We start from the raw sequence: 14174 nt of genomic DNA on the forward strand, positions 1-14174 counted from the left end.
CTCATGCTGAGGATAAGATGCCTTGGTTTTGGGCAGCCCTAGCCCAGTCATCACCTAGAGAGCAGCCCAGCCTCTTCTTTCTGGCAGTCTGATGATGCTGGCATTACATCCCCTACTGAGCAAGGGGAGCAATACCAGACATCAATTTCCACTCCCCATCTTTAAAGTTTCATGTCTTCCTGTCACCAGATTCCTCTCTGTACCTTTCACTGACCAGGAGGACAGGTTTCAGGCTCACAGCCCACAGGTCGTCTCTGGTTCTCAAGTCCCAGCCCTTTACACCTGCTCCCCATCTCATCACAAAGCACTGAATGTACTTACTTGGCCCTAGGCATTTGTGGCCAGTTGTGGTGGAGAGAAGGGGAGTGACTCAGCCCCTTTGTCTCAGGGAGGAGGACTTCTGCTCCAGGGAGGCTCATGCTGAACAGATAAGTGGAATTTCCAAGTGAGAGAAGCTCGTTGTGTTACCTGATTTAGCAGAGTAGCTAACATCAGACAAAAACAAGAGGACCCCAAAGATTAACGGACACCATCCTCTCTAGTGGAATTGAGGTTGATTCCAGGTTTTTCTGTATACCTTGCCCTCTGGCAGTCTGTCAATACTCCTAAGACTAAGCACAGCAAATTCAGCTCCATCATGATCTGCTTTCAGACACGCTCAGGGATACCCCAGAGGTCGACAGCCTCTGCATCTCTCTATTTTCCCCCACTTGTATTAACATAGCCTGTGACTGTCATGTGTTTTCCATCTAGGTTTCTGTTATATCAAAAAAAAATCATGCCAGAAGCAACCACTTCATTGGCCTTTGCCTCCCTGTTATGCTGCAGGCAAAGTGCCTGGGATCCTTCCCTCTGGAGCCAAAGGCTTTGACCTTCTCCCATCAGCAGCCGGCATTAAAGCCATTGTGTCTCTGCTGCAGTTGTGTAACAGAAGGAAAGCAGGACTGAAAATTCCCTGTAACTGAGCTTGCTCCTGCCTCTTTGATGAGTTATTTAATCCTTGTGATACAAATTCTCCCTCTCTCAAAGAAAATGTTGCTGTTTTAAACAGTTCTTGCTACACTGTTAAAAGCAGCATTTGAAAGCAGAGGCCATGGATGCACAGCTGGACTTCCCCTTTAATTGTTCAGAGCTTATTTCATGGGTCATCTATGCTTGGACAGTCTCATGCCTTCACAGGCACTTTGGAGAGGCAGGACTGATAGCAAGAGGAAGGGCAAAACTTAATATTTCTACAAAGCACATAAACACTTCATTTTCCCTGTCTGAACAGCTCTCCTGACGTCAATGGGAATGAAAACTAGAGCACAGTTAAATACAAATCTTGCATGTTTGCAGGATTCAGATCTTAAGCAAGCGATGGCTGTTCCACCTAGAAGGAATTATTTGTGTTAGTCTTTCAGGGAGGGCAGGCAGAATTGAGCAATACCAGATAAAGGTTTTGTGCAGTGAGACACAAGCCATTATCAGCACAGAATTAACTGGGAAAGTGATAAAGATCACAGTGATTTTTCTAGACTCGGGACTGACCAAATTTCTATGAATCCTGCACAACAACTCTTCTGACAGATTAATTAGTGTGAAGATGTCTGCACAAACCATAGAATATTGATAAAATGAAGACATTCCCCATAAAATAAATGAAACTCACTCTTTCTCTTTAGAATAATTTCTTTGTCTCTCAGATGCAGAGCCCCCTGTGCATCAGTCCTGTTAGTCCTTCTGTTGTAATCTAATATCTTTATTTTACACTCCAGATTCTTCTCTTCCACTCTCTGCAAGGGGTACAGTGTATAAGAGCAGAAAGAATTCCCACCAACCCCCTGGTTGATCAGAATGCTTTTTCACTGTAAACAACATAAAGGAAGGATCACAGGGCAACATACGTGCAAAAGGAAAAATAAAACAAACCTCCAAATCTCACATAGATTCACTTTTCATAGGGGTACTTCCACTGTTTAGAGTTTGAAGATTAGCACACACTTAGGTGCCACAACCACATGCTAACAGAATTTTTCAAGGAACTTTCTTGTTCTAGAACTGTGCCCTAATGTTTCCATAAAATACCTTATTACACAGTGTGGAGAAAATATAAAAAATGATAGAAGCATACAATATATAATGTAAACCTCCATTCTTTCCAACACCTACTACTTACTCAGGTAGATGGTCCCAGTTAGTTATCTGGGAGATGTGAGCAAAGGAAGAAGGAATATAACCAAGGAAAGGGGAAAGGTCTGCCAGAAAATTCTTTTTCTCTTCCCTGCAATGAGCACACATAACACTAAGAAAATCTCCTAAGGAAAGGAGATTTTTTTAACTCCTAAAGACAGTAAAGAGTAACTCTGCAAAAAAACCCAGGGAGACAAACAGTATGACTTCCAGCTGTTCAGTGCCTTCACCAATCTTTGAGACAGTGGTAAAGACAGAAAAGCCTTTTCACAAGGCAGCAGAACAAGGTCATTCTGCTTTAACCTAAGAGAATTGCTGATCTCCTGATGGCAGTAAATCAAGAGCAGAAAAGAATAATTAGAAGGGTCATTCCTGCAAGCTTTGCTGTTTGCTATCACTGTCCAAATTTGTAATGTGACATAGATGAGGGCACCTGATGTCCTCCTGCTGCTTTGAGGTCAACAGCCTTTAATCACCTGCATTTGGACCTGTTCTGATGGTTAACCTCCAAACTCCTTGCGAGGTCCATGTTATCCAGTTAATCCGTTTTGAACTTCATCCCTTGCAGGTGAGCAGAAGCCTTGCTTTTGCAGAAAAAGCTCCTATCTAGAACAATTCTTTCATTTCTTGGATATTTTTCCTGTCCCCCAGGTGCAAAATACCCTGGGCACGGCTCCTGCCAACCCTTTATTCTAGTCCAGGTTTATTCTACTCTCCATATGCTCCTGTGGCACTGCATATTGATCAGCTGTTTCCTGGTAACAACTGTGTTTCCTTATTCACATCGGCTGTGCTTTGCAGTTTGAAATGCCTTGTTTTCAGTGTACAAACATGAGAAAAATTAGCACAAATACAATATTGTCAGTAGTTAGACTGTGGTATCCAAGGCATGATTAAAGTATACCCCTAGGCTTGAATATTGGTTGGCAAAGGCTGAGTTTTCAGCCTCAGCCTTAAATACTAAGGAAAACTGGATCATCTGTGTGCCACTGGAAGCCTAATTACACCTCTCCTACACATTTGTCACAGCAAGACCCTTATCTCTAGATTACAGTCAAAAAATAAAATTAAGAGGTTTAGTGACTTCTAGACCAGCAATATTCAGCTGATATTCCCATGTGGCATTTGCAGCCTCACCAAGGGGTTCCTTGGAAAGTGGTGTACTCCAGCCTGCCATCCTTCCCGGGAGTGCATCAAGACCAGGCTGGCTTTCCCAGCAGCTGTCCTGGCCATGAGTGTGACCAGTCAGTCAAACAAGCCTAGATCCCCACTGCTTTTTCTGTTTGTGTCTGGTTTAAAATATTTGTCTTTAAAAGGCATACTGGAAGCTTCTTTACCCAGCTGACACCAGTTACTCACACTTAGGTGAGTTAGTTAAACATTCACATCGGCATTAAGGCAACAACAACATTATAATCTGCTTGTTTATCAGTGTGCCTCATTAAAAGTAGGCAAATAATTATTTCCAAGGGTGTATTGCAGTCATTTACATACAAGGTGTGTTAATGCTACCAGAGAGAGCTTATATGGACCAGGGAAAGGAGCTGTCTGGAAGCCACACTGAGCCTGAGCGGGGTAACCAGGTTACACAGCAAGCCTATGCTTATCAGCAAGGATGCATTTGCTTCTGCTCAGGTGCCAGGGCAAACAGCCCAGCACAGGCCTCACAGGCATCTGCCTCACTTGCTTCAGGGAGGTTGCTTGGCTTGCTTGGTGAGTTTTGACATGTGTATGCTGTTCTTGAAGGCTACCTGGCTGAGAGGAACCTAAATAGTTCTGAATGCAAATTATCTCCTTTAAATACCATTCTTGTCATCCTTCCTTGAGAGGACTCAGAAACCTGAAGCAGCACATGAAGTCTGTGAAACTGCCCAGAATACTGAAGTTAGGAAAGCAATGCTGGCTTCGTTGGCTTTCTCTGTGGATTCATAGCTAAGCAAATAGCTTAGAACATAGCCCAGGGAATTGGTGCCCTGCCCTACTGAAGTCCAAGTACTCTAGGAGCAAAGCTATGGACAAGTATGGAAACCTGTTACAGAGTCTCTTCTTATTGAGAGACCAACTTTTTGCTATGAATACCATGTCTACCTCCTCATGGCTGCATGCGATTTCCCCCGCCCTGTGGTCAGCCAGATGCTGACAGTACCTACCACAGTCATCATCAGGCTTCAACAAGTGTGGTAGGTCTGGTAGGAAGAGGTTAAGAGAAAAAGTCCTCCCAGCCATACAACTATTTCTGTGCATGCACAGTGCCTGGCACGGCAGCGACCCTGATCTAATTTGGGCTCCCTGTGGCAATACTTTTAAATGTCATTACTCTGAAAATAAGGATGTTGATGTTTAATGAACAAATGATCTCAGGCAAAATAGGATAGTAAATTTTATAAGGTAAGGGAAAGCTTTAAGGGAACAAGCCTGACATGAGTGTTTCTTCAGGGCAGAGGGTACTGGGACCTGCTGGGATCCCATGTGTCTGGTTTGTTTCTGCTCAGGCAGGTTTTAACAACTGCCCAACAAGCACACATCTCAAGAGGATTTGCCTTTTTATGATCTTCACTTGAAATGAAGGACTCAGAGGAGAAAGAGATCCTGATGCCAAGAGGAAAGGGCCACCCACTCTGCAAAGGGCCATCGGTACAGTAGGCTGAGAGAGGACCACTCCAGCCTGCAAATGAGCTGCTGTCTATTCCAGTGGTGGCAGGATGCATTCTTTGCTTAAAAATTTTAGTGGTGCTTTCTGTGATGAGAAAACATACCTAGACAGAAACAGATTAAAATCCTTTTCTTATGTTACACTGTACACTGCAATGATTATATGAGGATAACTTTGAATAACTAGTCCCCTGGGACCATGATACTATGTTATCCAAATCCTGTCTTTAATCCAGCCTCCAACTGCACAGAAACAATTCCAATCAGGCTAAACACAGTGAAAGGATGCTTTTCATCTACATGTCATCACTTAGTCTTGCTATATTTTGTAGCTATTTAATGCTTTGCACACTTTCTTTCAAAATGCTGGATGTGCTTATCCCTCTCCAGGCAGCTTTCCAGCCACTCTTTCCCAAGCCTGTAGCATTGTATGGGGTTGTTGTAAGGCAAGTGCAGGACTTGTGTGTGTCTCCGTGGTGTAGACCATTTCTGCTTGGATTGTAGGTGCTTCATTCTGCTCCCCATCTTTGTCTTCCAGCTCAGGGGGCTGTGTACCCCTAGGACAGCTGCTCTTACTGTTAAACACTGGGGTAAAGGAGGCATTAAGTACCTTTGGAGTTAAATCCAGTTTGTGGCCAATCACAAACTTTGGGTGTCCCCAAAGGCTCTGCATTAGGGCCAGTCCTTTATAATATATCTATTGATGACCTGACGAGATCAGGCACATACTCAGTCATTTTGCAGGTGACACCAAGTTGGGCAGGTCTGTTGATCTGCTGGAGGGCAGGAAGGCTCAGCAGAGGGATCTGGACAGGCTGGATCAGTGGGCTGAGGCCAACTGTGTGAGGTTCAACAAGGTCAAGTGCCGGGTCCTGCCCTTGGGTCACAACAACCCCAGGCAGCGCTACAGGCTGGGGGCAGAGTGCCTGGAAAGCTGCCAGTGGAAAAGGACCTGGGCTGCTGACTGGCAGTGGCTGAACATGAGCCAGAGTGTGCCCAGGTGGCCAAGGAGGCCAATGGCATCCTGGCCTGTAGCAGGAATAGTGTGGCCAGCAGGAGCAGAGAAGGGATAATCCTGCTGTACTCAGTACTGGTGAGGCCTCACCTCAAAGCCTGTGTTCTCTTTTGGGCCCCTAACAAGAAAAAGTACATTGAGGTGCTGGAGTGTGTCCAGAGAAGGGCAACAGGGCTGGTGAAAGATCTGAATCACAAGTCTTATGAAGAACAGCTGAGGGAGCTGGGGGTGTTTATCCTGGAGAAAAAGAGGCTCAGGAGCAGTACTTTTTTGCTTTCTGCAATTACCCAACGGGAGGTTGAAGCAGGTGGGGGTTGGACTTTTCTCCCAGGTAACAAGTGCCAAGACAAGAGAAAATGCCCTCAGGTTGCACTAGGGGAGGTTTAGACAGGATATTAGGAAAAATTTTTTCACTGGAGGGATGGTCAGCCATTGGAACTGGCTGCCCAGGCAAGTGGTGGAGTCACCATGCCTGGAGGTGTTTAAAAGACATGTGGATGCGGCACTTGAGGATGTGGTTTAGTGGTGGATTTGGCAGTGCTGGCTTAATGGTTGGACTCGATCATAAAGCTCTTTTCCAACCTAAAAGATTCTATGGCCCTATGTCATAATGTGGAATGCTGTCTCAAAAATTTTTTGCAAGGCTTTTTGCAAACTTCTCCTCTACCAGCTCACCTTTGGGAGTCATGATAACCAGCAGCTGGGGGTCACATAGTATTTGCAAGTTCGTAGTACAGAATTTCCCCTGAACTATAAAGCTCAAAACGTATTTTTTGATTTGGTTTTTTCTTCTGACCACAGTCTGGGAACAGTGACCAAACAAGGCTTTAAGAACTCAGGGCAGGGATGTCTTTCCTCAGGTGTCTTTATTCAGAAGCTGGCACAACAAGGTTTTCAAGTGTTGTTTAATAGTTACTTGTTACTAATAATTACCACCTGTGCACTAATCATTATGTAGGATAACTTTAACAGTTGGTTGGTCCAAAGGTGCTGTTAATGCCACGCTCTCTGTTTACTCAGGGACTCTACCTAGCAGCCCTGTGGAGCTCCCTGGCCACGTGGCTGGCAGATGCATGCTGGCTAGTCCTGCAGCTGGGGAGAAGCTATGTCAAAGCCTTCTTTCCCTGCCAACAGCAGAAATTGGCTGCTGGAGCAGGCTGGACCAGACTCAGTGGCAGCCAGCTATTCCCAGCTTCGCAGTGGCTCCACAGTTCCAAACCATCGAAATTAAATGTCAGTCTGACTGAGTTGCTTACACCAGAAATGTTAAATTACAGTGTAAAGCAAACCTCCAGAAGACTTTAATTGCTTAGAGGGTAATTTTAGTGTCTCTGGCATGCCATGCATGCTTCCATCATGGTTTTCCTAATAAGACATCCCTGTTGTTTTTTGTTTGATTGAAAGAGTACATGCAACCTCCAAATAAAATAAAGATGCACATGCTTGGCTACTATACACAAATTCTGGCATTTAATCTGTGCATCTATGTTAATATATTTGCTTATACATGGCCACTATGTGTAGCAATGTGTGACTGATACATGTTACCCCCAGAAATTTGGGATTACCTGATTCTAGTTACAACTGCATTTTGGATTCCTGTCTGTGAAGCACTGTTGCACACCAAAGCTGTTACCAGCACTAATGTCCCCTTGGTGCACAGGGCTTCAAGTCAGAGGCAAGGTGCTCTCAGCCCAAACTGTACCTGCTGGAAAGTGTTCCTGAGCCAGGCAAGGCTGGCAAACCTGCAGGGTGTGGCTCTGTCCTCATACCAATGTGAGCAGAAATATTAATCTGTTTTAGTAAAACAGACTAAATAAGATAGGTAAGAAACCATGAAAAATTCTGGAGCGCATGATTTATTTTGACACCACAGTAGGAGTAAAGCACATCTGGACTTTTCCACATGTGTTCCCAGACTACTGATTAGGAGTTCATCTACAGTGATGCTTAAGGGTCTTCTGTAAAATATTTACTCAGAGTTTGATCAGTTATGAGCGACTGGAAGGTATTAACATGACATTTGTAGCATTGAGTGAACACTCTAGCCCCAGTCAGAAAAGAGCTTAAGGTTCGTGCCACTGAGCTGTGATCTCTGGCCAACCTGATAAAAGGTTTTAACTTGTGTTGTGCCAAAGAGTTGCTGAGCAGCCTCCAAGCTGGGGATGTGGCACTAAGGCTGCTGCTGTGCCCCATTGATTCCCCATCACCCACAACCCCTTCGAGTGCCCACGCACCTCCCTTCCCTGTCAGGCAAGTGGCGCTTGGGAGTGCTCTGGGCAAGAGCTTTGAGGGGAGCAGGATAAGCAGGTTAAAACAATAAGCCTTGATAATCCTTCTCAAGCTCTCTATTGGTTTAACACTGGTTCCCAGTGTTCATGCAGGGTGGGACAGGAGCAATGAAAGCCTCCTGATCAAGACCCAATTCTTCTCCTGCTGTAATTACCTGAACAAATCTCCTGGCTTTCACTGCTTCCTTTTCCCTGGTTATGAATAAAACAGATCCTTGTTATGGCTGCTAAGCATAACTGCCATAAACACAGTTTTGTTATCCTTCAGCATCATTTACAAATAGGAAACAAAGTGCCTATTCTTACAGGAGAGAAGCACAGAAAAAAAAAGGAGGAGGATGAGAAGGGACTGTCTGTGTCCTTGGAAATTAGGCTGAGGATGGAATACAGGGATTCCCTTACTGGCGGGAGACTGTCATGTTAGACTGACATGAGGGAAGAGCCTGACTTGGCAGAGGCTGGGCCCTGTGAGATTCCAGCTTTGTGCTAATTCTGGGTCTGGCTGGGAGATGTTCAGCCAGGTGCCGTGGGTTGGAGGTACAAATGTCAACTGGCACTGTAGTCAAAATCATACAAACATCACCCCTGGACAGAAACCTTCCTATGTTCCTATTAGCAAATAAGTGCATAGTGCTGGTGAAATAAAGGTTAGGACAAGCTTAAGCTGATACTTAGAAGATGTTATGGGCCATATCCTCCTTGGAAGGAGCTGTACACTGACGGATGCATCAAAAACTCTGCTTTTCTGTATGCAAAGAAAAACCCAGAAAAAAAATCCTTGGAAACTTATGGAAAGATCTATGAGCCCTACAGGCCGGAAGTCTGACTAAAGTTAAATATACTGCATTTAAGCATAATTGCAGATCATAAAGGGATGCCTGTGCAGCCCACTGCAGATACAGCAACAAAGAGAAAATGTCCCAGAGTCTGTGCACACCAGCCTGGGTGCTGTGGGTATACGTTCTGCAGGTGGCATTTTCAGGCCATCTTCCTCCATGTTGCTCTGTGTGTTCACTTCAGCAAAACCTCTAATTTGTGCATGAAATGGCCATTTCCTTGAATGCCATGAGGCAATTGAATCTAATATTCTAATTTGTAGTTTCAGATGCTTGTTTGCATGAGGAGTCATGTCTGTGGGCAAGGGGGCTCAACCATGCAAGCAACAGAGCACTGCACATCTGGACTGTGGGATTTGAGAAGCACCAGCAAAACAACAAACCTCACGACAAGGCTTCAGAAAATAGAGTGCCTTTTAAATGGCAATATTAGTAATAGAAAAAATGAAGGAAACAGAAGTAATTTAATTCAAGTTGATTTTCAAATATTATGTAGTTAATTTATAGTTAAGATCATTTAATGTTAATTTTAATTAGCTCACATCTGTTGCAGATATCCACAGGACTGATTTAACTTGTGAACTGGGGCTGTTTTTCCTTGCAGTCCTTTACATCAATTACAAAATCCTACCACACTATGCTACACACAGAGTTGCTTCCTTTGGAAAGGAGCAGGGAGAGGATGAACTACGCAGAATGGTCGCATTGCTGAATGTACAGCAAAAAAGAGATTCTGTGCTGACAAGAGAACAGCTCTGACATAAATAAGATAAAGCCTACCCAGAGCTATAATTTGTCTTAATATTGACCCATGCAACATTTTCTGTAGAAATGAAGATGTGAAAATACTTCTGGAAGTTCTGGCTGAAATTTAGAAGATCATTGACCACTGGTCTCTGTTCCTTCATTTCTTGTATGCTTGTGACTGACTGAAGTCTGCTTTTCACATTGGTTTGTGGTAAGTGAATTTTAAAACTGTGAAATAATCTCCACTGGAAAATTACACTCAAAACTCAAAGAAGAACTCAAAAAGGGAGACTAAGATGATTTTTTGAAGCCAGTTTAGATTTTTCAAAGCTGATGTTCTGCATTGTGATGATTTTATATGGATGTAGTATTGCAATTTACAGGAGTGTTAGAAGAACTGAGATCTGGATGCAGTGAGTACCCTTAATACAACTCTCAAATGGAATGTGTAGCAATTTAAATTAATGAATCACTAATTTCCTGCTCTTTCAAAGAACTCCCTTTACTGCAGTAAGACTCACAGAAACACACAGACACATGCCAGCTTACGTAGTGGTGTGGCCTAAAAGTCTCTAGCAGGACTGTTAAACTAAACAAGAACAAATATCTGATTAATTTGTACCAGTGATGGGCTTTGTTATCTCTGCAGCCAAGTGCTGCATTTTATATGCACTCCTATTTCAAAGCAGGGCACCTACGGCAGACTTACATGGCCCTTAGAGGGAAGGCTTTGGCATTTAAGAGATTTCCATTTCTCCCTAGACTGAAATCTATGCCTGACAGACTCATGGGCTAAATTAATTCCTTAAGCCTTTGGCCCAGTGATAAAACTTATCTGAAGCAGAAAATGGAAATGTACAGTGTGCTTTATAGAGCTGATCAAAGATCCCCCAGAAAGTGCTGAAGCAATCAGAAATGAATGATCTGCTCCCATGGATAGGAAAAGTGGATGTTTTAATTGCATCAGTTCTTCACCACCAATTATTTGTGAGAAGTCTTTTATGTCTGGGTGGTTGGGGAGTTTATCTATGCGTGTTAAAATCAGCTGAGTTTCCTATTATTTTTCTGTGAGCATCACGTTAGCTGTGCTGATGGTTCAAATCAGAGATGGAGGAGCCTGCCGAAGTTTGGAGGCGGCAGCTACTGTGTCTCCTTCCCTACTGAAACTCCAAAGAAATTACCAGTGTGCTAGAACACTGCTCCTTACTGAGGTGGTCTTTAAAAAAAGGAAAAACAGACAATCTCCTGAAGGAGACAATGGACAGACATGTACTGTATTTTAACATACTAACACATTACTATGCAGCAGAAGATAACACACACAAGCAATTTCTTTTTTTTATTCTTCCACTAAGGTAAGAAACATCTTTGTCACTGACTAATGCATCAGCCTTTTCACATCCATTTCTACCCCCACATGATGTGGTTTTGGGGACCTGTGTTTTTGTTAAACCGTTCATTGCTGCTGAAGAAAAGCAGCGCCCGCCAAGTTAACAGGAAGGGAGCTCATCTCTCCTCAGTGCTTCTCCACCCTGTGGGGATCCCTGTGTAGCTCCTATGCTGCTGGATGGCTTTAAATTGCTCAGGAGGGGAGCTCATAGTCCAGGTTATTGCATTTGTGGTGCCCCTTAAAGACTTGAGGCTGAATTTCTTCTTAGTTAACATTAAGGGGCTTGCATGTGCTGACATGAGGACAAGATGTGACCTGGGAAACATCCAAGTAGCTGCCTGAAAGGGTGAATGTTGGTTGATCAATCAGCCAGCTTGATGGCACCGTTGGCCATCAAGCCAACCTGAGATATTTATGTGACATCTGGGAACAGCCCCTGCTTGGCGGCTGCTGTGACTGGCAGGGACTGTCTGCATCATTTCATGTGGAGCTGATTCCTTACAGCACATCCTACCTTGTGAAACAGCCTGGACAGACCCGGTATCTCCAGAAAAACCAAGACATCCTTTTCCCAAGCTGTTTCCTGAAATAACCTGTATTTCCTGCAATGCTGCTTTCAGCCTGCTGTGGCTGGCATGAAGAGCTGTTATCACAGTAACCCAGGTCTGAACCCCAATTTCCCCCAAGACACAGTTGCCACGCAGTGTTTTAAGACTCCCTAAGCAGAGCAGGAAGAGATCAGAAAAGCAAGGAAAGCCTATTTGCAAAGCTCAAGAAAGACATTGTGTAGCTGGGGCAGGAAAAGCAACAGCTGCGCAGCACCCAGAGGCACTGCCAGGCACAGGCACAGGACAAGTAAAGCGATAAAAAGTTCCAAGAGCAGAGCGGCTCTGAACCTCTGCAAAGGCTTTAAGGCTTGTCAGCCCTGCTAGTTCCCCTGACCAAGGGATGTCCTTCCAACACAGTGGGATGATCCAGGGAGAGAGGCTATATATAACAGCTCTGCCTCAGTGCTGCCTATTGTCACTAAAACTTCACCACAAAGTTATGAGACTTTGTCTCAGTTTCTGCTTCCTTCCCAAATTTATCACTTTGGGAGAATTACTGATACTGTCCTGTGCCAAAGTGATACATGTTCCTGTGTGTTTGCTATGGCATTAGAACTGAATTGTAACAATTTTTTTTTTTATTATTAAAAGCTAGTTGGACTTGATGATCTGAAAGGTCTTTTCCAACCTAAATTATTCTATGATGAAATGGCAAAAATTGGCATCAACAAATACATTTGTTGTGAATGTATTTTTTGCTGCTTTTTTAATGGAAAAAAATGAATTGCAGGGAAAAGCTTGAAGTTCAAGAAAGGATAAATATCATCCTACTGATGTGAGTTGTCCCTTTCCTTTGAAAGGTTTTGGTGTTGGGCCATCAGTTGTGTAGTGCTGGTGCTCCTCTGTAAGGTACTGGATGTAAGGAAGTGTACTAGGGAAAAGCTGTGTGACAGATGCCAGAGACTTTTTGCTCCTCAGCTACCTGCTCCACGGCATCTTTCCAGGCAGCCCTTGGGACTCTGTACTTTGGGATGAGGCATTTTGCATCTTCCTTTCCAAACTCCCTCCAGCTGAGAGGCAATGCCTTCCCCACTCTGGGGCATTTTCCCTGGATTGCTTTGAAATCCCAGAGGTACATGGAATTTCCTCAGCTTGTGTGCTGCAGCTCCTCACACATAGCTTTTGGGGGTCTCATGTGGCCAGGAGCAGCCTCAGCAATGTGGTTCCCTGTGGCTGAGCCCAAGCAATTTCCACTCCTGCTTCCAAATGCCCAGCAGGATCAGGAGGACTCTTAAAAACTAGGAATGTGGCCAACAATACATATATTTAAGGTTGCAAAAGAGGACACTCCCAGCACCAGCAACCTCAAAGGCAGTGGAAAGAAGTTGAGGGGAAAGTCTCAGGCATCCGTCAGGACTGTGCTTGATGCCACCCCTCATGCCCTTCTCTGTGTGGACTGAAAAGCCGTACAGCTCCCTGCTTCATTGAGCTCAAGCTCTGACAGGAGCCTGGTGAGATTTTAACTAACACCCCAGCAGCTCCAAGACATCTCCTCAGTACAGGGGAAGAGCTGCAGTTCTTGACAGAGGTGACTAAAGGTGTGAATTTAGGGGCAGGATGCATGTTTGATGACAGCACGGCATATCCCTCTGCCTTGAACTGGCATACTCTCACCTGTCTTTCCTTCTTTCCACCTACCTGACTGGATTTCTCTGTCTCCCAGAGCAGTGAATCAAGGAAGAGCAAAGCTTGTGGATGTGACAGCCAAGATGTTTCAGAAACAGAGGACAGGATAGAAAGAGTCCCACATGTTCCTTTAAAAAGGAAAAGCAAGGCAAAGGTGCAGGGGGGCAATAAGAGAAGGAAAAACTAGAGATTTTACAGTTTTAAAGCCAGCTGCTTGATCTGGTGTGGCCTGATTCATAAGCACCGAATGCCAAGTGTTGGCAGTAGCACTTCTGGATTCCATCAGCCAGAGAGTGGAAATGGTGGCCAGAGCAAACATATGCTAAATTTCATAGTCATCAAGTCAGAAGGCAGAACATGCACGAAAATTTATTGGAACCTAAAAATAACACCTACAACTTTTAGCATCAGGCAATTTCAAGTTCTTTAAAACACATCTTTCTGAATGTTGCTAGTGCTAAGCCCATAGAATCTTCCATTGTTTAGATGTGAAAAGAAATCCTTACTGAAAAGACAGAGCTGTATTAGACAGAGGTGGTTAAAGAAATTCTAGAATGAGTCTTGTCATCTTGTCATTGTATCAATCATTTAAGGTCCTTGTAATATGCCACCCAGATTAGCATTTTATGCCTTATGATAAAGTATAGATAGGAAATATCTCTTGATTTGTTTAGAACCTCCTGCACAGCCTAAACCCAAGCAGATCACTTTCAGCTTAGTGACCCAGACTCACGTCCATGCTCCTGCACACATTTACTCATCAGGAAGGTGGAAACAGTTGCCTTTGATGATCTCATTAATTAGGTCTTAGGCAAAAAAATCAAGTTGCTGTGGCAC

Source organism: Aphelocoma coerulescens, chromosome 2 (assembly GCF_041296385.1).
Source record: "Aphelocoma coerulescens isolate FSJ_1873_10779 chromosome 2, UR_Acoe_1.0, whole genome shotgun sequence".
NCBI lineage: Eukaryota > Metazoa > Chordata > Aves > Passeriformes > Corvidae > Aphelocoma > Aphelocoma coerulescens.